The sequence below is a fragment of the Thunnus albacares genome, chromosome 19 (genome assembly GCF_914725855.1).
Source record: "Thunnus albacares chromosome 19, fThuAlb1.1, whole genome shotgun sequence".
In the NCBI taxonomy this organism is placed as follows: domain Eukaryota; kingdom Metazoa; phylum Chordata; class Actinopteri; order Scombriformes; family Scombridae; genus Thunnus; species Thunnus albacares.
Window position 1 is genome coordinate 10,023,841 of NC_058124.1, and position 25,751 is coordinate 10,049,591.

A 25,751-nucleotide genomic window follows, 5' to 3' on the forward strand; every position below is an offset into this window, starting at 1 on the left:
TTTATTCTAAGAAATAATACAAGAAATATAAAAAGCAACGGAGAGGAGGCATCACAAAAGGTCCAAGTTAAGAGAAGAAAAGAAATTGAAGGATATTGCCTAAAACTAGGGAAGCCACAGTGCTCACACAGAGTGCTCACGCTCATCCTCAAAAGACAGAGAGAAAACATTTTGTCCATGGCAGGTCAGACTCACTTTGCTATTTTTTCTCTTGGATATCAAACAGCGAGAAGAAATTGAACAGGCGTGAAGACAAATGTTATTGAACAGTATGAGAGGGGAGGGAAAGAAAACACAAAAGCAGAACAAGGACAGAAAGCTATGAGAAAGAAAGGGAGGGCATTATGTGGGTTGTTATGAGCATGAAGCACGCGGAGAGACGGATGGGAGACCAAGAGAGAGAGAACAACAGCGAGAGACGGAGAGAAACATGAGAGGACGTCCATCAAAGTGCTGTCTTTCTGCTGTGCACAGCAGTCCAACACGCTGCAAGTAAAGGAGACAGAAAGAACAGGCTGCCCATTAAAAAAAAAAGGGGAAAGGAAGAAAAGAGATGGGGAGGAGAAAAGGGAAAAACCCACGCTGACTCTCTCTCTAGGCCCGCCGAGAGGCAATGATCAGACTCTGAGATTTACATCAGCAGGTGATGGGCATCAGGGTCCCTCAACCCTCATCAGCTTTCTCTTCTGCTTCAACACTCTTCATCTCTCTCCACCTTTCCTCTGTTCTCCCTGTTCTCCTCCCCCGCAGGCTGCTCCTGTAATTGGCTGTCCAACGGTGCTGGATCTCTGTGTGTGTGTGTGTATACAGTATGTGAGTGTGTATCTACACGCATATATTTCTCCATTTGTTCGAGTAATTTTTCTATCTCATAATTTTATGTTTTTTGTTTTTTTTTTGATGACTTTTGGATGATGATGTGAAGAGAGGATCTCTGATGTATATTCTGTTTCTTTCTTTCTCCTTTACACACACACACACACACACACACACACACACACACACACATTACAATACTTATTCTAAGAAATAGAATATGTTACAAGTTACCAACATGTAAGGAGCCACATGGCACCTAATATCAAAAACACTGGAAGTACTGGACTATATAATTAAAAGTACTCTGTGAAGATTTTTTTTAATTTTTTGTAAATAAAGAGTTTACATCCAATGTTTCTCACCAAAATGCATGCTGTGTGTCCCTGAGGCCCGATAAATGCACTGAATGCATTTCCTTCCTCATAAAACATTTGCAGAGCCAGTCTTTGGAAGAATTTGAAACCTGCATTGTGTACAAACATGTTTGCTCGGTAGCAGTTTTCTTCTTCCGTGCCTTTGTTGACACATTGCTATATTTCTTGGAACGTTACTGTCACCAACTGTGCATGTGAATCTTCATGTGAGATACAAACAAAACAGGGACCCACTTTTAAAAACAATGCTCCATAGTGTTACTAGCGGTCAAAAACTCTACATCCACGTTGCCTATAGCACACAGGGGAGGCATCATACAGTCAGTATCAAAGTATAGTAGCTTATATGTGCTTATCTGTGAATGTGATAAAAATTGCTGCATAGAATCAACATGTGCCAAGGCTGGGAAATAGGACAGTGGCATACCCCGATGTGTTGACACACAAGTCACAATGACGAATATCAATCACCAGTGTGTGTGCTTACACAGAAAACTAGGGCTGCAACTGACAATTCTTTTCATTATTGATTAATCTGCTGATTATCTTCTCAATTTCGATCACTGTTTCCCAAAGCCCAAGGTGGAATCTAAAATGTCTTGTTTTGTCCCAAACAGCCGTCAGCAACCGAAAAATAGTCTATTTATTATCATAGATGACAAAAGAACAAGAAAATATTCACATTTAAGAAGCTGGAAGCAGAGAATTTGGGATTTTTTAAAAGTTTTTTAAAAAATTAAATGATTTATCCATTATCAAAATAGTTGCTGATTAATTTTCTGTCGATCGACTAATTGATTTATCAACCAATTGTTTCAGATCTACAGAAAACCATGTTCTGATATGTGTCATATGCCACCAATGTGTTTTTCCCTTTAGACAGGTGAACTGAATTATGATACATTATTTTTCTTAAAGAAACATGTAAACCATGTGTTTAGTGGTGTACTTGATTAAGGTTCCTTTGGCAGAAAATATTCATGTAGAAACAGAAAATAATTTAAACTTTACCATATTTTATCTGACTTTGTGACCATTGTAGGATTGATGCACAGCTACAGTCAGCTCAAGTCATCTTATACAAGGAGTCAGAATTTCTGGATGTGCATGAATTCAGGTATAGTAAAGCCTGCTCAAGTACCATGTTCCATTATTACATTCACATGTACTCTCCCTTTCAGAAGTCCTTAACCCACTAAAATTACGCTGAGTCAGATCAGTGACCTTTCATTCATGCAGGACAGAGGCAAAGAGGTCAGGCCTGCCATGCATCAAAGGGATTCAAAGGATTCAAAGGTTTTATTTGACACATACAGGGTTGTACAGTGATGTACAGTTTTGCAGTGAAATGACATTTTGTTAGTTCTAAGACTGTGCAATAATATATAAGAGGAGAAAAGAAGAATTAGAAGGGAGGAAGGGGCTTAAGGGATTATAAAGAAATATAAAAATGAGAGATTTAAAGACACAAACATATGAAAAAACATACAAATAAACATTGAAATACAGACAGATAGATAAATAACATATGTACACTCAATGTATAGTATAGTTAGCAGCAGGTGAGAAGGTGAATGTGCAAAAAAAGACAGCAGAATGTGCAACAGCAGAAACAACAGTATGTTTGATCCATTTACACTATACATACACTATACACCACATTTCTACATACCCTTATTTATAGCTCTGACAGCCCGAGGATAAAAACTCCTCCTCAGCCTCTCTGTCCAAGCTTTAAGGCTGCTGAAGCATCTGCCAGACTTCAGCAGTGTAAACAGTCCGTTACTGGGGTGAGAGGAGTCTTGGGCAATCAGTACCTGTCTGGTGTGAATGTGCTGCAAAGTGGGGAGAGAGGTTTTTGTGGTGGGCACTGCACCCTGTGGAGGGCTTTGTGGTCCTGCGAGGAGCATCTGCCATACCAGGCAGAAATGCTCAAAGACAGCTGAAAGCTGAAGCGTGAAAGGTTTTTGGAATGGCTGGTGACACTTTGAGTTTTCTAAGTTGTCTGAGGTGGTACAGATGCTGCCTGGCTTTTTTTTTTTTTACTATTGCCTGAGTGTGCTGGCTGAATGTGAGCTCCTCAGTGAGGTGAACTCCAAGGTATTTACAGGGGTTCATGGTTTGTCCTGTCTTCTTCTGTAATCCACCACCATCTCCTTGGTCTTGATGTTAAGAGAGAGGTGGTTAGCTTGGCACTAGGCATACAGGTTCTCCACCCCATCCAGGTAGGCCTTCTCATTATTATTAGAGATGAGACCCACCACCACTGTGTTATCTGCGAACTTTATAATGGAGGTGGAGCTAATGGATGTGTAGCAACACAGGTGTGTCAGGGGCTGAAGACGCAGCCTTGGGGGGAATCCAGTATTGAGGGTCAGGCTGCCTGAGATGAAGTTGCACACCCTCACCATCTGATAGTGGCCAGTCAGGAAGTCCAGGACCCAGCTGCAGAGGGAGGAGTTGAGACCCAGGGCCTTTGCCAAAGTAGCCCCTACCCACTCCCACTTCATCACGGAGTGCACTCTGTTTGTAGTCACACTCACAGCTGAATGAAGTTCCCTTCATTAAGGTGTGGGGTATAAATACAGCGGCAAGCTTTGGGAAGAACTTCACTCTCTCCGGTGGAAACAGGAACTGTCGTAACTTTTTGTCACCATGGTTTCCAGTCAGCATCTTTATACTTTATATAAATACTTATATACTTTTAAGAAATCTTTATATACAGACAACGGTTGGGAGCGGCAACGGTTGCCATCATCCACCAGCTGTTGCAAAATGAGAGAAGGAAATTTTCCAGAAGGTGTAGATGTTTTTTTGTGTGTTTTATCTTTTTATTATCAAAAATACAAAAATACATTTCTTGGGTATAGACCACATCACTACACTCCTTGCATAGTGATCCTTTTGTATAAGTGGCGATGAGCCATTTTTCAGACATGCCATTGAAAAGATCCAAGACAACTTACAATGATGCAATTCTGAAATGTTTTCCTTTTAGCTTCATTATTCACATCAAATATCCTGGGTTATATTGTCATTTGCTAAATTTCACATGTAAATGGCAAGTATTACTGAAAGCCTGTTGTGCATTAATATAATTTATCCGTGGTAATTACATTTGTGCACAACCATTAAAGAATGTTTTCCCCCTAAAACAATAAATGTGTTTACCTTTTCCTTTATACATTTGTAGTCAGAAGTATAGTTAGCTCCTGCCACTAACTGGGATATAATAATCAGAGGTTGTGAACTTCGTTGTCTCTGGAGATATGAAGGATACACAAAGGGACTGTCGAACTTTTTAAAAATGTATTGATGTTCCACTGGAAATAAATTAAACAACTTACAGAAGTTCCTGTCCAAACCAGTTTTGTTTAAATAAAAAATGACACTAATTCCAAACATATAGGTAGACTTCATCATATATAATACTACATATACATATATTATAATACCAAAATTACTCCGAAGCCTCTTTGGTTGCATTTCGTTTCTTTGTAAAAATCTTCTCCTTTTGCATTCTTATGTTTATAAGCTGCTTGTTTGTAGCAACAGTCCCTGTAAATATACAACACGTTACAATCAAATAAACATGTCTACCGTTTTCTAGACTAGAGAATGGTATATTTGATCCTAAATATAATATATCCTTAAAAGTTTTTAACAACTGCGTGGCAATATTAACTGCCTATGTCAGTTTGAGCAGTTTACTAGTAAATGTTTGTGAAGGTTGTCGCATGGAACTTAACATTTGTATGCAGCGCCTCCATGATGAACACAATAGGCGTTGCACGTGCTCAGTAAGTCAGCATCAATGCAGGCTCGCTGTTGGAGGGTTTTATAACCCACTTCCACTCCCCACTAGTTGGTTTGGGATGGCACTTAATATGGAGGACCCTCCACATGAATGCGCAAACAGAGTGGAAGTAAGCAGGGAGAGGGTGTAGGGGCTACTTTGGAAAAGGCCCCAAGATCCCTGGGCCAGCTGCCTCCCTTTTTTTGGTCTGTATCAGAAGAGCTCTGACACGAACAGCGGACAATCCCTTTCTCCAGGGGTGTCTCCTGCAGCTACGTCATCTGGCTGGCTATTGTTAATGCTGCTAGCCTCAAAGCACGCGTAGAAGGCATTGAGATTGTCGGCTAGCGAGGAGTCAGCGCTCACTATAGCTGGTGTTTTCTCCCTGAAGTCCGTGACAGTTCTCAGTTCCTGCGATAGGTGTCTGGAGTCACCCAGCTGGAATTGCAACTCCAAACTGTCCCTATATCATGAACTAAACATCGGCTCACTGGTCAAATGTGTTTTATTTTCAGCCAGATGCAATTTCTGTCCACTATGATCAATATTTGTTTGTTATTTGTGGCTCTAAATACAGCTGCCGTATATTCATTAGCACTGCTAATATACCACCATAAATCATACCAAATTAGTTAAATTTGCTCGGATAATTCATTAGCACAATTTGTATGTGCCAGAAAATAATCCATAAAAATCCAAAATGATCCTCCTGAGCTTTAACTGAACTGTTAATGCTTGTTACCAAATAAAAGTGAAAAAGAGAGACCAGACACCCTAGGCAAAGTAATACAAGGACCTAATTAATAGTACCTCATTCATAGGCTAATAAGAGGCTAAGGGAGGCTAAGCCTCCCCAAAATGTTCATCAAAATATTATGCTGAAGCTTTTCATGTATTACTTGGCTTGCTGATTGTTATTTGGATGCAATAGCTAACAGGTGAGAGTGAGCGAGCAAGCAAGAGAGACAGCTGAGAGACCAAGCGGGAGAGATGGAATCCCCTAGTTACTGATTATAATGACCAACACAGGCAGCACTCCGTCCATTTCCTGAATTTGTGTTGCCTGTCTATGTATTTTGGTGCCAGGCGCAGCACACATGGTGCACAGGTGGGAGGAGAGGAGCGCACAGGTGGGGGGTTTATTCAGATGAAGAAGTGAAAAGCCAGTTGTTAGTGTTGCTGTGCTGAAAATAGATGTCTCAGAACCACGTCTATTTCTGAAGAAATGTCACTCTGCTGGAACCTCAGTGATTTTACCAAAAAGAGCAAGCTAAATTCTTTCAGTAAATGCACTGAAATAATTGAATAATGCTTAAAATATAAATAAAGTATATTTAATCAAGCACTCTCCTGCTTTTAGATGGGCATAGAAAATATAAAGTTTAATGTGGTTAAAGCAGTGTTTCTCACAGGTTGAGAATTTACTTGTGGTGGTGGGTGGCACGGTGTGTAATGGCAGGTTCAGTTGCTTAATAAACTAGTCAAACAAAGGTTTATGAATAACTAATTTTGTTTCCCAACAGCCTATTGAATTACATTTTCATTGTTATAAGAGTTTGCATCCTACCTGTGGTGCTCTTTGGCTCTCTCCACCTTCTTGATGCTTAGGCTAGGAATCTTTGGGAATCTCACGATTCGATTCCGAATCAATTCTCAATTCAAAGCCAGTTCTTGATTGAATGAATAGAAAAGGGGGCACTATTTTCAGTCTCTCGCAACTGTACACTTTTACTTCAGAGTAAAACATTGTACCACCACATTTAGCTGACAGATAAATGTTACTAGTTGTGTTGCAAGTTCAGATTTTACTCATGAAATATAACAAATAAAATATGATGCATTATTATTCATTAAACTATCCAGCATTATATAGGAATTAAAAGCTCCACTTTTAACACATGTTAAGTACCTGTAAGTACATTGTGCTAATACCACCTCTGTTTCACTTTTAAGGAAAAATTTGAATGCTGACTTTTACTGTGCGGTATTAATGGTTTGACTTAAGAAAAAAGTTTTGAGTACTTCATCTACCACTGCCAATACTAACATTCCCAGATAGACAGAGGGTGAAAATAAAGCAAGACAGAGTTTGCCTGGGGCCCCAAAATCACTAAATCCGCCCCAGGGCGGCGTGCTCTGCTGTGTTATTATTAATGTCATGTTTTCAGCAGTGGAGAGCAGCATCTCTGCTGCAGTGTTAGCTCCGGGGAAAGACATCGTTGTCCAACATGCTGAGTGGGTGCAGGGTTGAGACAGACTGAGCATTGAGTTATTTTTTATTATAGAAAGTTCACAATATACTTTGCGTCGTTATCACAAAGGTAATTATTTAGTCATTAAATCAAAATATGTTTGCCAATACTGCCATTTTTGAAGATGAACTACATGATACATGTATTGACAAGACTCTAGTGTGTGCGTGCTGTGGTCAGTCCAGGTGCTGCACTACCCTGGTAGTTGAGTTCATTCAGTAAACATCACATTATTATTTAGCAAAACTATTTTGGACATTTGTGAATTGATTCAGAATTGTGGGAGATAGGAATTGAGATGCTTATGTGGGCTGAAGGTCCGCTGGTCTGTGTGCATTATGCAATGACAATTGCACGATCAGGATTTTATCTACCTGCCGCCCAAGTAGAGCCTATGTATGAGAAACACTGGTTAAAGCAGTAAAGGAGTCTGCATTGATTTATACATTAATATGATTGATTCTGACAGTATCTGTTGTCCACAGCTGCTTTATACTGTATCAGGTCATTAAATCCCTGCATCCATCTGAAGGCAGCAGGACATATGTTAATTGATCTGCAGCCTCTATACACTTCAGACTGGTCAGTTACAACTTGGCATTCTGCCTGTTATGCAGGAGACATCAGATTACCTGAGCTCTTTAATCCTGTGTGTCATCAAACTTCTTTCCAAATTTGTTTGCAGTTTGCAATGCCTTACAATGCTAATACTGTTGCATCACAGTTTGTGATACGATGTGACAATTTACAACATGAGATAGAGCAGAATTAAGACTGAAAAAGCATTAGATCAATGTAATTATAAACGGCTTCATCAAAGTATTTTTCTTTCTTTAATTGTTAAAATGTGTTGTGTGTTCACATGCTACCCCCATCCCCCCCACCTCCCATTGCTGACCTTTAGTCTCTCCAAGCATGATGTATTGGTGCCACCTATGTCCTCATCTATTCCCTTCGTAAATGTGTCTCGATTTTACTTCTGAAACTTTCTCAAGCATTAAAACATTAATATCAACTCTCTGTGAGATCTCTGCTTAAGTGCTCCTTTTTTCTGCCACTTTAGTTAAGATTAAAAGCAGAAGTGAACAAAACCTCCCTGCTCCCCTCACCCCCGACACTCCATCTCAGTTTGTGCAGTTTCCCCTTTAACATTCACCAACTCCATTTAATGCCCATCACTCTATAACGACCTAACGTCCTCAGCAGGGGCCACGAGAAGAGGGGGTGTCCGTGTGTATGTGCTCCCTCATGCATACACATAACCTCACTGTGATTGCGAAGACTCCACAGAGAGTAACAAGTCCTATTGAGAGTGATGTCACATTCTCCCTTCCTGCGTCTGCGAACAACAAATCACCTTCTCCCCATCTATAATACATATCCCCATCCACCCCTGGAGGCTTTATCAGCTAAATACCCTTCAGTTGAAGATTCTAAGCATAAGCCCACGTGTAAATTTGCTCTGCAGCTCTGCAGACATGTTGCACTGGGAGACAGCCGATAAAAGCTACCATTAAAACAGCATCTGGGGCCTTTTCTTTGCAACGAAGATGGAGGAAGTGCACTGCTGACAGTGTCGTAAGACAAACAAACCTGGGCTCATTTTGGGCATGGAGCAGTAGGGAGGTTAGGGTCAAGGAAGACAAAAAAGAAAAAAAAAAAAAAAGTCCATGCATTTGTGCACATACAGTATGGGTCTATGCATGTATCTGTGCATGGTATGACCAAATTGCTTGACATCCTTGTTGTCGGTAGGTGTATCCAGAAAGTGTACTGTACATGTACTGCAGCTGTAGCAGCTGAAATTTCAGGTGGAAGCCGCCTTGCAGTGGAGAGGATGTATATTTCATTAATTCACAGTAGTGACCTCTTGGGCTGCTCACTGGTGTTCATCAGGCCTGCTGCTGCATCCTAATATCACTCTCCACAGTTACCTCCACTGCCAGTGTGAGTGGTGGAGGAGAGCGAGGCTGTATGGGGATATAGAGGTTGGAGGGTCATTTTAGGAATGCCTCTGCTTATGTCTGTCGATGTGTGTGTGTGTGTGTGTACGTGTGTGCCTGTGTGTGTGTGTGTCTCACATATTTTTTCACTCAGTGCATTGGGAGTTAAAGCAAAGAGGCTCCCTGTTCCTTGGTCAGAAGAGCTTCAGCTGAAGTAGACAGTGAGATGAGCCAGCAGAGGTGATGGGTTATTAAGAGCTGAGGTTAAAAGGTGAGGTCAGGATCAAGACACAGAGGAAACCGAGAAGGGAATCACAGATTGCTTTATGCCGCCTGGAAGATTGCTTTGGAATGTATTGAAGCAGCACTTGAGTTAATAATAAACACAGCTGTGTGTGTGTGTGTGTCTGTGTGAGGGAGTCATTAGACTATGGAATAAAAAGTGACACAACTCCAACTTGTACTTTAGAATGTAGAATTTTCTTGTCAGCAGGCACTTGTCGCATAGCAGTGAAAAAGTTTCTGTACTGGCAGTGAAGCAAATATAGAAAAAGGACCTGATTTCATACAACCACGCATTCACATCCTGGTTACAGTTGTTTTCAGGACCTCTGTTAAGTGCTTAGATATTTAAAGGCAATTCTGTTAACCTTACCTCGAGCATCCCTGCATGCATGTACTCAAAAGTAGATAACATTTTTGCCTGTTGTGTGTGTGTTCTCCTGCCAGAGATTTAGCATGCAGAGTAAGCCAGTTACAACAGTGAGGTTGCACAGAGTGTAAAAACTAAAATTAATATGTTTACGTGCAGTGTCACCACAGATTAACGACGTTTCCCAGGTGCTTTGTTAATTTGTTTTATTACCATAGGAGCGATAATTACAAAAGTGAGACCCTGGTTGTAAACAAAACAAATTGTTTCCATACAGAGGAGTTTCCATAAAAACACCAGTCCTCTAAAAGTCAGAAAAAGGATAGATTACTTAATTGCTATTTAATAATAACTTGCATGTTTGTTCTAATATGAAAAACTACAATATTAATATTAGTGTGGGACACTATTGTTATTGCACTGCACTACAGTATCTTTATCTATCTTTTCCTTGCCTTGGTCTCACATTTTAGGCTGCTTACAATGAGAAAATTGCTAAATTTAGTGAAAATACTAAAGTTTTCACCGGCCCTGTAGAATAAAATAAAAAAAAAAGTAAACTGCAGATAAATGAGAACAAGTAGCATTACAGCTCAGATGGGGAGGCTTAACCTTGAATCTGCGCAGAAACGCTGCCCCATTTAATGTTGGAAAATGGCTTTGGAAGGTATTTTATGACCAGTGGGCAGGTGCTATCACTAGGATGGATGGGCTAAAGGAGAGCTGCAGCGATAGAGAGATAGAGGAACAACTGTGAGCTGGTCTCATCTTTGAGGGGAGATGAAATCAGCGTGGAGCTTGACAGTGGTAGGATGGGATGTTAAGAGGTGGGAATGGGGGAGGTCAGAGGGCTGAGGAGAACGGTGGTGGAGGGAAAGAGGGGGTGTAGAGCAGGCAGAGTGCCCTGCTGGCCACTGATAAGAATGGCTACCTGTGGGTGGTAGCTCAAACGGGTTGTTTACCTCACGAAACGCTGTCTCTCCAACAGAAAGATAAAATACAAGAGAGTTAAAAAAAGAGGAGAGTATAAAGAAGAGAGAGAGGGGGGAGTAGGTAGGAGGGAGATATTAATGAATTTATGTTACTTTTTTTTTTTTTTTGGTTTATGATGTGGTAAACTGTGAAAGCACTGATTCAGCAGAAATATGCCTCATCTGTGGCACTTTCACAGATTAAAGACCCTAATTCTTTCACTAACAAGCACACCTGCCGGAGAAGAAAGCACTGCACAACAGAAACGCTAACATTGATCCCTGAGATTGAATAAAACAATCATTTTGAAATCTGAATGTAAGAGACTTAGTTGCTATACTCAGGAGTTCACAGACTAGAAGTTTTGACGTCAATTCAGTAAACCTGAACACAGGAGGTTAGATTGTTGGGTCAATTCAATTATATTCAGTCTGGCGTAATTATCGATGATCATTATCATGGGCCAATGATGTCAGGCTTTAACAGGTTGAATAAGTCTTTTCAGAAGGCAAACAAGCTTGATGTAGAAGATTTCAAGTTTAGGAAAGTTGAAATAGTGATGGTGCTCGGCCAACAGGTAGAGATTTTCTTAACTTCTCTATTCATCAGCCTCTTACTATAAGTAATGCAGTCCTTCGCAAATACACTATTTTCTCACTTGTTTGAAGTGGGCAAGGCTCAGCTGGAAAAAGGTGATGTTGGACTGTATGTCCACACGTATTCAATGCAGGGCAAATGTCTGTATATGAATGGATACAGGAGAGTGTCAGTGTTCCAGGTATATAAAAATTTGAGCATTAGTAATATCATAAAAATATTAAAACACTGTAAGTAGACATAACAATACCCGTCCCTACTATAGTAAGAACCCACGTAAGTGTTTGGGTTATCCTTTTCTACCAGCTAAAATCAGTCATTAATACAGCTCTATGATCCTAATGCTCTTTAAGGTAGGGATGCACCGATCCAACTTTTCAGCCCCGATACTGATACCTGGGTTTTGGGTATCAGCTGATACCGAGTACCTATCCGATACCAGTATTTAATCAATATGTTGTATGCCTTACTGTGTGGAAGAGACTGGGATCATTCTTTTATATGTAAGTAACTTTGTAAAACAAAATGTAACAAATAAATACGCAAACACTGTCACTGGCACAAAACTATGTACAAAAGAGCAGCTGTCTCTGTTTTACTGCTGTGGGAAGTCCCTCTTAGCAGTGTGCACAGTTACAACGATTCAGAGGTGCACAACCAAGCACCGCAACAACTTGCAGGGCCTTCGCGCTCAACACGAAAGACGCGATGAAGTCATTTTTGGCATATGCACCATCGTACCAGGGACAATGCATTGAGCATAAACCTAGCTTAGGGCAACTGACAGTTATGCCAAGGCCTTATATTTTTTACTGGAAGGCTCAGTGGTTCCAGAGTTATGGCAACACGACCAAGACAGGAAAGTAATTGTGGAGCGAAAAGTGAGCCTGAGGAGCAGAGCTAATGCTAACTGGTCCAACCATTGCTAAATAATCAAACGGAAACTATTAGTCACGTGCTTTGACATAACCACCACAGTTATAAAATAGATGGTTGGGGGATTTTGTTAAGTATGTTGCATTGGATTTAATTAGCAGAGGTGTTTTGCTGTTACATTTTAGGCCACACCCGACTGGTTTTCTCTTAGCAAGATTAGCTACAATAGCGGGTCTTGTTGAGGCTACACCAGTTCCTTGGGACAGCTGATATTTACTCAAGACAGTGTCTAAAACAACTTCACATCAGGCGGTGTTAGTGTTATAAGTTAATGTGTCTAATGGCACTACGGGCCCCGCCAGTGAGTCTTCCTTTCTAGATAATAGATCAGCCAAGATTGGCCCCCTGTCACTGATACCCGATCCAGCTACTTGACTCAGTATCAGACTGATATCAGTATCAAATCGGTGCATCCCTACCGTCTTTATCATAAGAGTAAAAATAGTGATCTGGATTCAGACATCTTGACTTTAATTCCTCTCATTATTTTTCTCTTGCCAGAATGTCAGGCTCTGAGCATTCAGACCTGCATTAACCTTTCTTCTTTCACGACAAACACTTTTTTCTGTGCATGAAAGTGCAGAAAAAGCAGAGAGAGTAAGATAGAGCACAGAGAGAAACAAACACCGCAGAGGACATTGAGGTGGTTGGGTGGGTGAGTGAGCGAAAAGAGAGCCACTTTAACTGTTTGGGATTAGAAATAAAATATATTACCCTCAAAAAATGAAGCACATTATTGAATGGGCTCATGCATTCACAGATGAGAACTCCACAAGCCCACACAAGCACCATGAAATATGTATCAGCCTGAGATATGGTTTTCTCTCTGAATAATAATCAACGCCATGGACAGCACAGAGCAGTAAAGACAAAATCAAATTCCACAGCCACCCGCAGACACAAAGTAAGCCCGGCTGCATTGCAGCCACTAGCAGCACCATCCCGGGGGGAATCTAAATTATGTTCCAGGGGCACTAAGTTCATGCAGGCTAGACAAAGTTGTCATTGTAACGCCAACTGTGCCTGTGAGTCTCCAGCGGCTTCATGCTAGTTTAGCTGTCAGAATATCTGTGTTTCTGCATAGAGAGCACTGTGACAAATGTTTTGGGGATGATTTGCTGGGAAATGTCAAAGGTTTTATTCAGTCTCTGTCTGTGGGTGGCCCTGCACTGTGTATTTTACACATCAATATGTGTATGTTTACAAGACTTGTAAATATTGCCACCTTGTGATAGAATCCTTAACAGTGGTATTCTTGCCATCTCCCAGGCATATGCATATTCCCTGAAATACCAGCATTGTGCACATTGCTTTAAAAGGCTGCTTTACCAGCAACATTCATGGTGTTTACACCATCAATTTTCCACTGTTGGTACTTTGTCAATATCATAATTCCCCATGGAAATGGCTTTCTTTTTTGGCTGAACCATCCACGGACCAACCCTATAACCTCGAATGTCTGTCCATCACTGTCTAACTGAGTCCCTGAGTGATGAAGTTACACCATTGGTCAGCTGGCCCAGTGCTGGAGTTTACCCATTGGCAGTTGCTCTTTCAAAATGAATCATGCTTTAAAAACACACATTTACCAACCAAAGCGTCTCACACGGAGGCTCCGACACTGACAGAAGCATGAACCCAAAGAGACATGACAGATCCATTTTACCAGTTTGCACGGAAGCTAACAGCTAGTTAGCATGGCTAACTAGCATAGACTGTATAAAAATAAAGTGTAGCCGCGGTGTTTCCAGTTTAACAGCAATGTGCTGGGCAGGTGATAGGTGTGTTTATAGTATTTGTGTACTCTGTAATATCACGGCACGGTCATAAAGTTACACAGCTGACAGACTAGCCTAGCCATCCACAGCTTACAGACATCCACAGATAGAAACAGATGAAAGGGCAGGGGGAGTTAACAGATAATTAGAATGGTTATAATTAAAATTAAACATCCCAAGATATGAGTGAAAAGAATTTTTCTTGTAACCGCATTTATACCCCTTTTTTTTTTTTTTACTCAAACATTGCTTAACCATGTCATGTAATATGTTACCTCAGTACACTTTAACAAAAATGGGACCACTAAAGAAAATTGCAGATGAACATTTAATATCCAGGAATTCACATTATAGACACTACCACTGACTATCCCTGTAACAAAGTGGCCACAATTTCATACATTGACCATAAACGGTCCAGCCATATACTATGTTTTGACCTAGTCTTGTTTCTCTTCAGGCAAAAACTGCAAGTGAATGTATACATGATTAAATAAGTCCACACAGGAACATAAGCAGTCCACTGTTAAGCAGTACAGGGTTGAAATTGTGAATACTGTCAGATTTGTAGTCTATTGTCAGCTATCATTGGTAACTGACCTTTCAGTGAAGATACAGCAAAATAATGCAATTGAAAAAATATCTAAACCAGAAAAGCTGATCAATTGGTGGAAAAAAGCTCCATTAAGCGAAATATGGAGACTAAAAATGACTTAAATGACTCTCCATGATGTGATATGTAGTAGAAATGCTGACCCTGCTGACAACCAGCCTCCCAATCTGCAAGCTCCCTGAAGCTTTTAATCACTTTCAGATAATTAGTTTGGTTTGACTAGTTGAGCCCTGATGGTGATGATGATGAAATATCTTAACATCTGCAAGATGGATTGACACAAATTTTGGTGCAGACATTCATGTTCCCTGAGGAACTCTTTTTTTTTTTTTTTGGAGACAGTAGATCTTAAAAACACCAGTGAATACTGAAGTTCAACAACAGGTAGTGTGAAACGGTGCTCAACGGGTTGCCCATGGTGCTCTGCTTTACATGTAAAAGTAGGCTATCATTTGTACCACAAGTACCTCATAGAAATTGCAGTATAATCATGGCTTGTTGTTATTTCTTAAGTTGTTGTTAAGTTAATTTTGGAGTCTTATCTCCTCCTAGTGCTCACAGATCACTTCATGCAGCTGAAATAAAGAATGAAATCAAGAATAGAGTTACATGCACTCAAAGGATGACAGTTACAGAAGAAAATCTACAAGGATCTCATTAGCGTGGGATCAAGGCCCACCTGAGTGAAATCTTCGTAGTTCATGCCTCATCTGTCCTGGAAGAGCAGCAGTTTATGGGAAATACAAAGAAGTGAAACAACCCTCCATCTTAGGAATTCAATTGCTTTTGACATTTCAGTGGCTGTAGCAGTCACTGATAAAGTTAATAGCATTGGGAACTGGGAATTGTGTTCTCTTCACGTCCTGACAATAGAGGTAGAAGAATAATCAATGTTGAAGCATGTCTGTGCTATAGCAGTTATTTACATCTGATCTTTTAGCTCTGTCTTCCTGTTGACAGAAAAGAGATGTATCTACATTGCAGTTGTCCTCAGTTCTTGGCATTTTGGCTCTCAGAAGACTAACAGCTCTCTCTGTGCCGAGATGCGAGGCATATGGATGTATCAATAGATGCCTAATGTCTTTGATAATAGGTTGACTGGTTTGGGGGTGCAGTGTGTGGGCCGTGGGGGTGGGGGGTTGGTTTTACTGAACTTATAGTACCATAACGAGTGAAGCTGTTGTCAACCCAAGTAACATTATCTTCACTTCACCTGGTTCACTGACTCAGGAGACACTAGGAGTGCCTGAGATTGTCACTAAAATGAGATTAGCTGGTCCACCTTTAAGATCAGTCCACCTTCAGTGAGCCTGGTCGGGTTAGGCTGACCCATTGTCTCTAACTTCAGGGCTAACCCCCTTCACTTTAATTAGCAGCTGGCAAACAAGACACAGGAACTTGGCTTGGGTCTTGAGGAGTTGTATTTACTGACTGCTACGTTCACAGCTGTACTCCTAACTTTATACTGTCTGCTCCGATTGCCAGCCTCACCGTCACACACATGCTCTCTCCCTCTCTCTCTATCACACACCCACTACATAGAGGAGAGGAGAGAAACTAGCGCGACCATAAATGACAGCAAAACGCAGTAGAGACTCTCACACTTAGCTGAAATGAAATGAATGCACATAAATTAGGTAAATAACTTAAATAAACATATTTTGTTTCTTTCAGAGGGGCGGGCCGCCCCTCCAAGGCAACATTAGGGGAAACACTGATATTCTTCTTGGTATTTACTGACACACTGAATGGTTCATGCTGCATGTTCACTGTCACTTCAAATTCCACCTTCAAAAGACAGGGTGTTTGCTCAGCTTCGTTGACAGTGGCGCAGGCTAATGCACTGCAGTATTCACTGATCTGTAATGCTATTTGGACAGTGACACCTCTTTGATGATTTAATTCTTTGCTCTCATCATTTTGACTGTTAAATCACTCTGAAGCTATGAGGTTAATGTACCAATAGCTTTCCCCCATCTTCATGAGATGAATAGTTAAGAACATGACAACACCAAAATTGCAGAGTAACTGATATCAGTTGTGACAGATTATTCACTTTTAGTGTTTTATTGAAAAGTCAACTTCAAATAATTTTTGCTAACAACCCAGAAACATCACTGGTGTTTTGACATTCTATTTTCAGATACCTCTTCATTTTCCAAGTATCCCTTTGAGAATTTTGATCTGACGTTGAAGTCATGACAGCATGGAGCAAATAGGAAGGTAAATGGAAGCTAAATTAAAGCTAAAGTCCCAAACCAGCATGTCCCTTCCAGAGATATTTTCAATTAAATGAAGTCAAGAAAATTATTAGGTAAATAAGGATTTGAGACCCTTGTTTATGGGGAGTTAGATTACCTCAGATTTTTTACTAGAAGTCTTGAAGACCACTTTGTCAATTTTCAAAACTTTATTCTGCCAGTTGATTTTTCAGCAAGAACTTAAGTTTTTAAATAGCATTACTTTTTCATACCTACACCACACTTTCTTCAAAGGTGCAATTATCTCACCTCTCAGATCTTTTGAAATGAGTCTAGCTGAAATTCTGGGGTGTTGTACCTTGCATCAAATTTTCTACCTGTTATTAGCTATGTTGCTATGAAGACTTCTGAATGAAGTTATTTTCATCTTCCTAATCATTTTCTTCACCATCAACCAGACCAATTTCTGGCCACATTTCAAACAGGCACTTATTCATCCTGAAATAACAAACAAACAAAAAAACAACCTTTTTAAAAATCTTCTAACTTATCTCAACAAAATAACAATTCCTGTCCCTAAATAACCTTCTCATTGCTGTGGAAAATGGCTTGTGCTTCATAAGTGATTCAACAGTGCGTAGGATCCAAAACCAAAATTGTACATGACACACCAAAGCTGAAAATGGTGTGCGCCAAAAAACAATCAGATTTATAAAACTGTGCACATGCACAAATGCATGCATTTTTCCTTTTATAAATCACATCAACTTGAAAATGCGCATACACGGACGAACCTCATATCCCACCGCCTACACTCCCACAATTAACCATAAGTGGTCAATGCAAAAGCACTCATGAATATTGATGTTGTTCCTGCGGAGAATGGCAGCAGTAACAGAAGAAAGTGTGAGAGGCAGATGGCTGCAGAAGCTGTTACTACAGTCGGTGCAACAAACGAAACAATTCCCAAATTTAAACAAAGTCTTCATCATCGTCATCATTTTATTTATTTAAAACGCATTTAGAGAGAACCCTCATTTTCAATGGTGCTGAGGTGAAGACTAGGGATGTGCAGAGAGCCCAGTATTTCTATCTATATTTTTTGACGCAGCATAATTATTTGTATTTGTATTTGTTTTCGAATAAAAGTGGAAAGAGGCTTAAAAATCCTGTTTTTGTTTTTATAATGCTTTTAATTTTAGAAAATTAAAGTGTTACAATAAGTGCTCATGAATACTATTAAACTACTTTATGGAGTCTCTCAGATCATAGACAACTGCGCTGACTACTGAGCTAAAACTTTGCTCATCGCCTCATTGCAGGCAGACCTCTACTTATACACCCATGTATACTTTATACACCTATAACACAGAGACAGCACACCGTGTTACGTGTAGGGAAAAACTTTAAAGGCGATAATTGCTTTGCACTTTTCATTTATTGCCTATTTTTTACAAGCTAACGTTGTGGAAAGGAGAAGGGGAATATTCATAAAAACCCACTATTTGTGTTTTGCCGAATAACATATTTGTAATCGGGCACACCCCTAGTGGAGATATACAATAACTGCAGACAACTAAAATCAAATAGCAATAAAAGAAGAATACATGGCTATATCAAGTAAAAACAAGGTAAAATTAACAACACTGAAAAGTACAAGTGTGGGGATTGACAATGAGACAAATAAATAAATAAAACAATAAGAACAATAAGAATAAGAACAATTTAAAAAATTAAAACCAATTAAGCAATTAAATCTTGGAATTGACTCAACGGTATTAATGAGGTAAACTTGAAGTTTTTTTGAAGCATATTCCAAGTATGTGGGTCAGAGTAACAGAAAGCAGATCTTCCTAACTCTGTATGAATTTTTGGTACTTGCAGGGTGAGCCATGTATGTGAGTGGGTGCAATAGCTACCAACATTCCAAGAAAGCAGGGCTGAGAGATAGGAGGGGAGCTTTTGTAAAATAGCTTTATAAATAAATAAAAACAAATGCTGATCCCCCCTCACTGATAGTGCAGGCAGGCCAGTTTTTTGATATAGTTGGCAATGATGTGTCCCATATCTATCTCCAGTAATGAATATTAAGAAGGAGTGATATACTGCATCTAAAGGTTTGAGAGTGGAAGTGGTCGCCCGACCATAAATAACATCCCTGTAGTCCAGTACAGAGAGAAAAACTGCTTCAGCAATTCTTTTTCTCGTAAATAAAGAAAAGCAAGATTTTTTTCTAAAAAGAAAGCCCAATTTCAATCTCAGCTTTGATAACAGCATGTCAATATGGACTTTAAAAGTTTTTCAATGGCCCAAATTCCAAGATATTTGAAGTACTGCACCATCTCTATCATGATGTTATAAAAAAATTAATTTGAAAACTACCATAGTCAGTATTTCTTGCATTTGAAAACAACATCCATTTTGTCTTTGACAATTTAGGACCAGTTTCAAGTTATGAAGGTGTTTTTGAAGGAGGTTAAATGATAGCTGTAGATTTTGAGTGGCGGCATGAATAGAATCTGCACAAGAGTAAAGGACCATGTCATCTGTGTATAGATGGAAGTTACAATTGTACAGTGAAGGGGTAATATTTTTTTATATAAATAGTGAATAAAAGTGGTCCAAGAACAGGACCTTGGGGAACTCCCTTTGTAACGGGGAGAAAAGAGGACTAAATCTTACCCATCTTGACACCCTGCAACATAGCAGAAAGATAATTCTGAAACCACAGGCAGCTAGCAATGTCAAAACCCAAAGAAGAAAGTCGTTAAATGTGTCAAAGGCTTATGTTAAATCAATAAAACAAGCAGCATAGTGTTTTTGTTATCTAATGCAATGAGAATATATTGTTAATAACTAAAGAAGTAGCAGAAATAGTGCTATGCTTTGACCTTAAGCCAGAATGAAATGGAGTTAGTATGGAATACATTGATAAAAATGATTTCAACTGTTCATTAACAAGTGACTCAAGTACTTTGTGCGACAAGATATTTTTGAGATTGGACAATAATTATTTAATTCAGATTTGCTACCACCTTTATGGAGAGGAAGAGCATAGGCAGTCATCCAAACTGTAAGAATGATGCCAGAGGCAACGCTAAGATTGAAAATATGAGTTATATATTCAGAATTTAGCTGTGCTGAGGATTTCAAAGCAAATGGTTCAAGTTGGTCATCACCCATTGATTTTCATGCATCAATATTGCATAAGGTGTCAGCTACCATCCTACTAGAAACAGGAGATAAGTTAAAGGAGTGGTTTACTTCAGCAGTAGTATTAAGGAAGGATGGCCTATGTTCTTCCACATAACCGTTGGGACCAACACTACAACTGTCAAATAAATGACAAAATGCAGCAAAATGATTGTTAAAAGCAGTGCAAATTGTATGGCTATCAGTTATCTGAGTAAGGCCATTAACATAGGCAGGTAGAGGAGTGCTAAATTGTTAGTGGTAGATTTGACTATTTTCCAGAATTTACTGGGGCTATAAGAGGAATTAGTAAAAGAGTGCAGATGGTAGTCAGTTTTGGCTTTTTTGACAGCAGGAATGCACTTGTTCTTCAACTGTCTAAAGGCAAGCCAATGACAAGGGTCTTTGGTGCGCCTAGCCAGAGCCCATGCTTTGTTTCTGAAATAAAATACAGTAGAAAGCTCTGCAGTGAACCAGGGAGTGGTGGCTTTTTAAAAGGTGCATGCTTATCTAAAACTGAGTTTAAAACACTGGTAAAATAACTTAAGGCTAGTGTAAGTTCGGGGATTTTGAGAATACCAGTGATTGGACTGGAGTAAAGGTCATGTAGAAAGGCCTTGTCATCACTTTTTTAAGTTTCTTCTGACCACTAAGGGTGAATTAGTTTTCCTCCATTTCACATTTCTAATGCAAACAATCGAGCAATGGTCACTAATACAAGGTCAAAAACACTACAGGCAGGATATTTCTCTGGTTTGTTTGTTAATATTAAGTCAATTAAGCTTGACTTGGAGGAATACTTCAGGTTGGGGCAAGTGGGATATATTTTATTTTGGTTTTTTTGTTTTTTTTCTTTTAACATGTTTAAAATAAAAATTGAAATGAAGTGAAATGAAATTAAATGAAAGCGATGTGAAACAAGCTGTGTAAAATTAAGCCAATCTAAACAGAGATCACCAAGGATAATCACCTCATGATCAATCAATGGTGCACTTAATTCATCCAATTTTTCTAGGGCTTCTGAGGGGGCAACTCAGTACAGAGAGAGATGATTTTATATATATTGTCACACCACCTCCTTTACCAGCTCTATCTGCTCTGAAAATATTAAAACCACTAAAAGAAACAGTTTGATTGCTATGTTGCCGGAGTCGAACAGTTGGGGGAGCAGGTTGTGCTGGTCATGATTCACACATAATACGACCTCTTCAAGGTCAACTGCAGTAGTCTGAAAGACACTTTTGAAGTGCCTACCATGGAATAAATGTCCATGTTATGTTTCATTTTTGAAAAGAGAGCATACAATCTTTGATGATGGTATGTTTTTTAATTCTTTGTACTAATATTACTAGTACTACATACTACAACTACTCCATCACACAATACATTATAGAAAAACTCCATCCCTGTGACTTCGGAAGCTTTGTCATATAAACTTTCCACCCCTAACATTGTATTTTTTTTTATCACATGGTGTTAATTCATGCTTTTCATCGCATATGGGATTTATGTTGGATTGACTTGGTACATTTAGCACAGTCATTTCAAGTGTCTGCAAAATAGAGTGGAAATGATGTATCTCCTAAAAACTGTGTGTGCACATTTGAGTCAGCGAGTGTGTATTGTACACACATTGCAATGCTTCTCCTTCTGCCGCAATCAATCCCTTTAATTACTCTGTCGTTGCTGCAACCAAAGCCTTCATCAAAGCACAAAACATTGCAGTCCTGGCAGAGTAGGAGAAAGAGAGAGAGAAAGACTCACGACTAGAGGAGAGAATGAGTGGAAGCTGCTGTTAAAGATATTTCAGGTATATCTCACCTGTCAAGAGTGGCAACTATCATTTCCATTCCTGACAGTGTGAAGTGTTGGATATATATAATATTTCAATGTTTGGACCTGACAGCTTTTATATAATTTGTCTGTTGGCAATCTGCATTGTTACACATTTATAAATCTGTCATTCATGTAAATCAGTTTACTGTATTAGCATGCATTAGCCATTAATAATTGAACACCATTTCCAAATTGGTGTGCATCAATTACTAGGAAAGATAATACTTCCAAATTATAAAGATTTGAGAAAAATAAACTGATGCCATTGGCAGATACCTTTTCTGAGTTCCACTCTGCAAAATTCCATGTTAGACTAACTAATGCCCTACTCCCTAGTAGACCAGTGGATGCCAACCTTTTATTGCTTGTGATCCCTTAAAATGAGGCAATATCTCCTTATGACCCCTTGTCATAGGTTGCATGTCCATATTTTGTGAGCAGTTCAGTCAGAGTTATTTTCTCTTCTCGGATTGGTTTATTTGAATAACCGGGGTAAAACCATACAGACGAGAAAAAAGCAAAAATTGGAGCAAAGTCTAAAAAATACAGAATTTTGCATGGCAGAATGATTGTGGGTGAGCATCTTATGACCTTTTGTATTCATCTTGTGACCACTTGTGTGGGTCTCAATCCAAAGAGATGGAACCTTTACTCTAAATAGCTACATACAGTACAAGTGGTGAACAAAATCCTTTATCTGGACACATAGATATGATCATAAGTTTTGAAATAAAATTCAATAAAAGCCAGAGAATGCACTGTACAAATCACACAGTCTCTGTTTAACTGTTGGCTGGTCAATCCCAACAAAATTGATCTGAAATAACATTATGTTTAGCTGTGGAGTTTATAGCCTAGCTGGTCAACCCATCACAGCATATTATTTTTAATTAAGAAACCCTCTGCACTGCCTGAACATTAACGTCTACAAACAGGCCCACAGTCTGTGTTAGGAATTGGCCTGTCTTCTTCTTAAATGTACTTGGAAATATTATGTTCAGTAAATCCCTTTATAGAAATCGATATCACTTCATTTCACTGCTGCGTATCTCACTTTGCAGCAAAACTCTTCAATCCTTCCCTGCTTCTTATTTGGAGGCAGGAGGCCATAGAGTTCTGTACTCTGGTTGACTTGCTGAGCGTGCAGTACTGTGCTAGCCTCTAGGCAGTGTTCAGAGGCTCGCCCAGGGGTGTTACTTTGCTTTTCATCATTCTCAACCTTTAGAATGTGCCCATAGGAGGTGACAATGCTGTGGCTGGGAACTGGTGTTGTTATTGTTGTTCAACTCTGCTGCACTTTGTTCTTTTTGTCCTGGCAGCTCGTTGCTGCTCTGGTCTAATGAGATCACACAGAAAATACCATAGAAAAATGATTCACACCAAGAGACGTGTTTGGAGGAGAGGGTTTAGTTTTGATGCAGTAGGAGGAGAAAATCCACGTTCATACACACACACACACAAACTTTCGTACACATCACAGCAGACTACTGCGTCAGGTCTGGAGTTTCTGCCTCAGTAAGCAATACTTCCTGGCTGGCTGATAGACTGACTGTTGAAGTGCTGTCTGATAGAAAAGGGAAACAACACAAGAAGAAGTTTCATCAAGCCATCACAAGCTAATATTATTCCCTTCCCTCAGTCTGCACCATGTGTCAGGCAAAGTAAACTTCTCTGAGGTGGCAATGCAACAATCATTGCTGAGGGTGTTGTGCTACTTTACAAACTGTTCACTGTTACCATGCACTGAAAGTAATATACTGCTTCTTAATGAATGTAGTAAACAATATGCAGAGGTGAAAAGCAATTAATTACATCTGCTCAGGTACTGTACTTTAATGCAATGCAATGTTTAAATGCAACACTTTATAATTGTAATGGAGTCTTTTCATAGTGTGAAAGTAACTCACTTTTCATACCTTGGCTCCTCCACCACCGGTAATATGCAATTGACCACGCAACATATAAGTAAAAAAAGTACAGTATCTTCCCCCTATACTGACAACAAGATGCAGAAAGATAACAAGTGCAAACTATGCAATCTGTATTCTTTTTTTAATGTCACACTCACACATAGGTCCAGAAATTATGTCTTCATAAGGGATGGTGTATGATGAATTCATGAAGAAGAAAGCAAATGGCACGACAATACTAAACTGTGAAGTGCTGCCCACAGGTAATTTTAGGATTTTGACCTTGATGCACTTGAAAGTCAGTACTTGGCTTTTAAGTAACCATTTTCTTTTGTGTAAATGAAAATCTTGTGTAAATGATGTGACTGAATGTATCTAAGTCTATCCTTGAGTGATTGTTGTGTTTGTGCACCCAAGACTTGGATTCTATCCTGCATGTGAATTTCTCTTTGATTTGTGAGGTCAATATCTGTCTGTTATTATCTGTCCATAATGAGGCGACAGTATTTGTCCTTGTTATTAACCTCAGTCACAAACCCAGCATCAATCAATCCAAATCCTCACTGTGTCGGCAGTAATCTGTGGCCATCATGTTGTCCTTTACCACATCTTTTACAGGAGCCTTTTTCCCCACAATCAGTCAACAATCATAATCTTGGCATTTCTTTGTTTTGCCAGTGACAGTGCTGCTTTTGTTTCTACTGACAAAAGCTTCACAGAAATAAATGATTATACCTGTTTGCATTTGTAATTTAGCATTCTTTACACAGTGCATCTACATTGTCACTGTTTTTCCTCTCAAGGAGCCAATATAAAGTGTTACATCAACCTTATGACTAGAGGTGTGGAAATTTCTCAATTCTAAGATGCATTACAATGCAGATGTGGACGATTCTGAATCGATTCAAAAATGTCAAAAAACAACTTTCTAAATGTTAAGAATGTGATGTTTACAGAGCGACGAAGGTAGAACTCAACTGCAAAGGCAATGCAGCACCCAGACAGTCTACAGTACGCACACACTAGAGTTATCTTTCAGTTCATCTTCAAAAAAGGCAGCGGTTGCAAGCATTTTTTGATTAATGACTAAATAATTACTTCTGCTAGACGAACCTGAAGTATATTATGAACTTTCTACCCTGTCACTCAGAGACTAACGTTAGCTGAGTGGAGCAGCAAACTCTAGCAAAAACAAATGAGACCAGCTGACCAACACACACTGCAGCATTAAACAACTGAAACCAACTCTGAGGTGAAGAAAATAACTCAGTGTGCACTCTACAGCGAAACCAAAACCCAGGAAATGGAGTCAATGAGTAAAGCTAGTCGAGCAGCCATTACATGTGTGGGTTTTTGTAATATTTATGTACTGAGATCACACAGATACTGGTATTGAAAAGATGCAGCTTTTTATAATATAGACAGTTGTAGTCTGATTTTTATCTATTACAGATTTATCTCACTGCTTGTATTAATTGATGAAAAAGTAGCCATGTGCAGTAACATAGAAAATTGAGGATGCAATACATTGAGATGCATCGTGCAATCGAATTGTTGACAGGTGACTCGTAATTGAATCAAATTGTGAGGCCAGTGAAGATTCACACCTCTATCTATGACAGAGCACTTAACTATAAAAGTGTTGATTTCTGCACTATTTTGCTGTGCATGTACCCCACTCCTGTCCTGACGCGACACTTCCACCTAAATTTGCATCAACCTGCACAGTATTATCCGAGAGCCACCTTGTTCATCCCTAATGTGGCTAAATGATACAGCAGGAGCTTCACTGAGCTAAGGTTTCTTCGTCACTGCCTTCATTTTTCTCTGGTTATTTTTCTCCTCCTGGCTTGTTTAGACCGTGTTTGTTGTGGTCTGTC

The 25,751-nt window shown here is 39.4% G+C and overlaps 1 long non-coding RNA gene across 5 annotated transcripts in view; it reads right to left on the reverse strand.

Moving 5' to 3' along the window:
• The window catches only part of LOC122970511, a 240,315-nt gene that overhangs the window by 151,872 nt on the left and 62,692 nt on the right, over nt 1-25,751 (reverse strand). For 2 of the 5 annotated variants that reach the window (XR_006399222.1, XR_006399221.1), the window contains one exon: nt 23,349-23,525. The exons of the other annotated variants lie outside the window; for them this stretch is intronic. This is a non-coding gene — a long non-coding RNA (uncharacterized LOC122970511). Of the gene's footprint in view, nt 1-23,348; nt 23,526-25,751 lie in introns of those variants that run through there. 5 annotated transcript variants of the gene reach the window in all.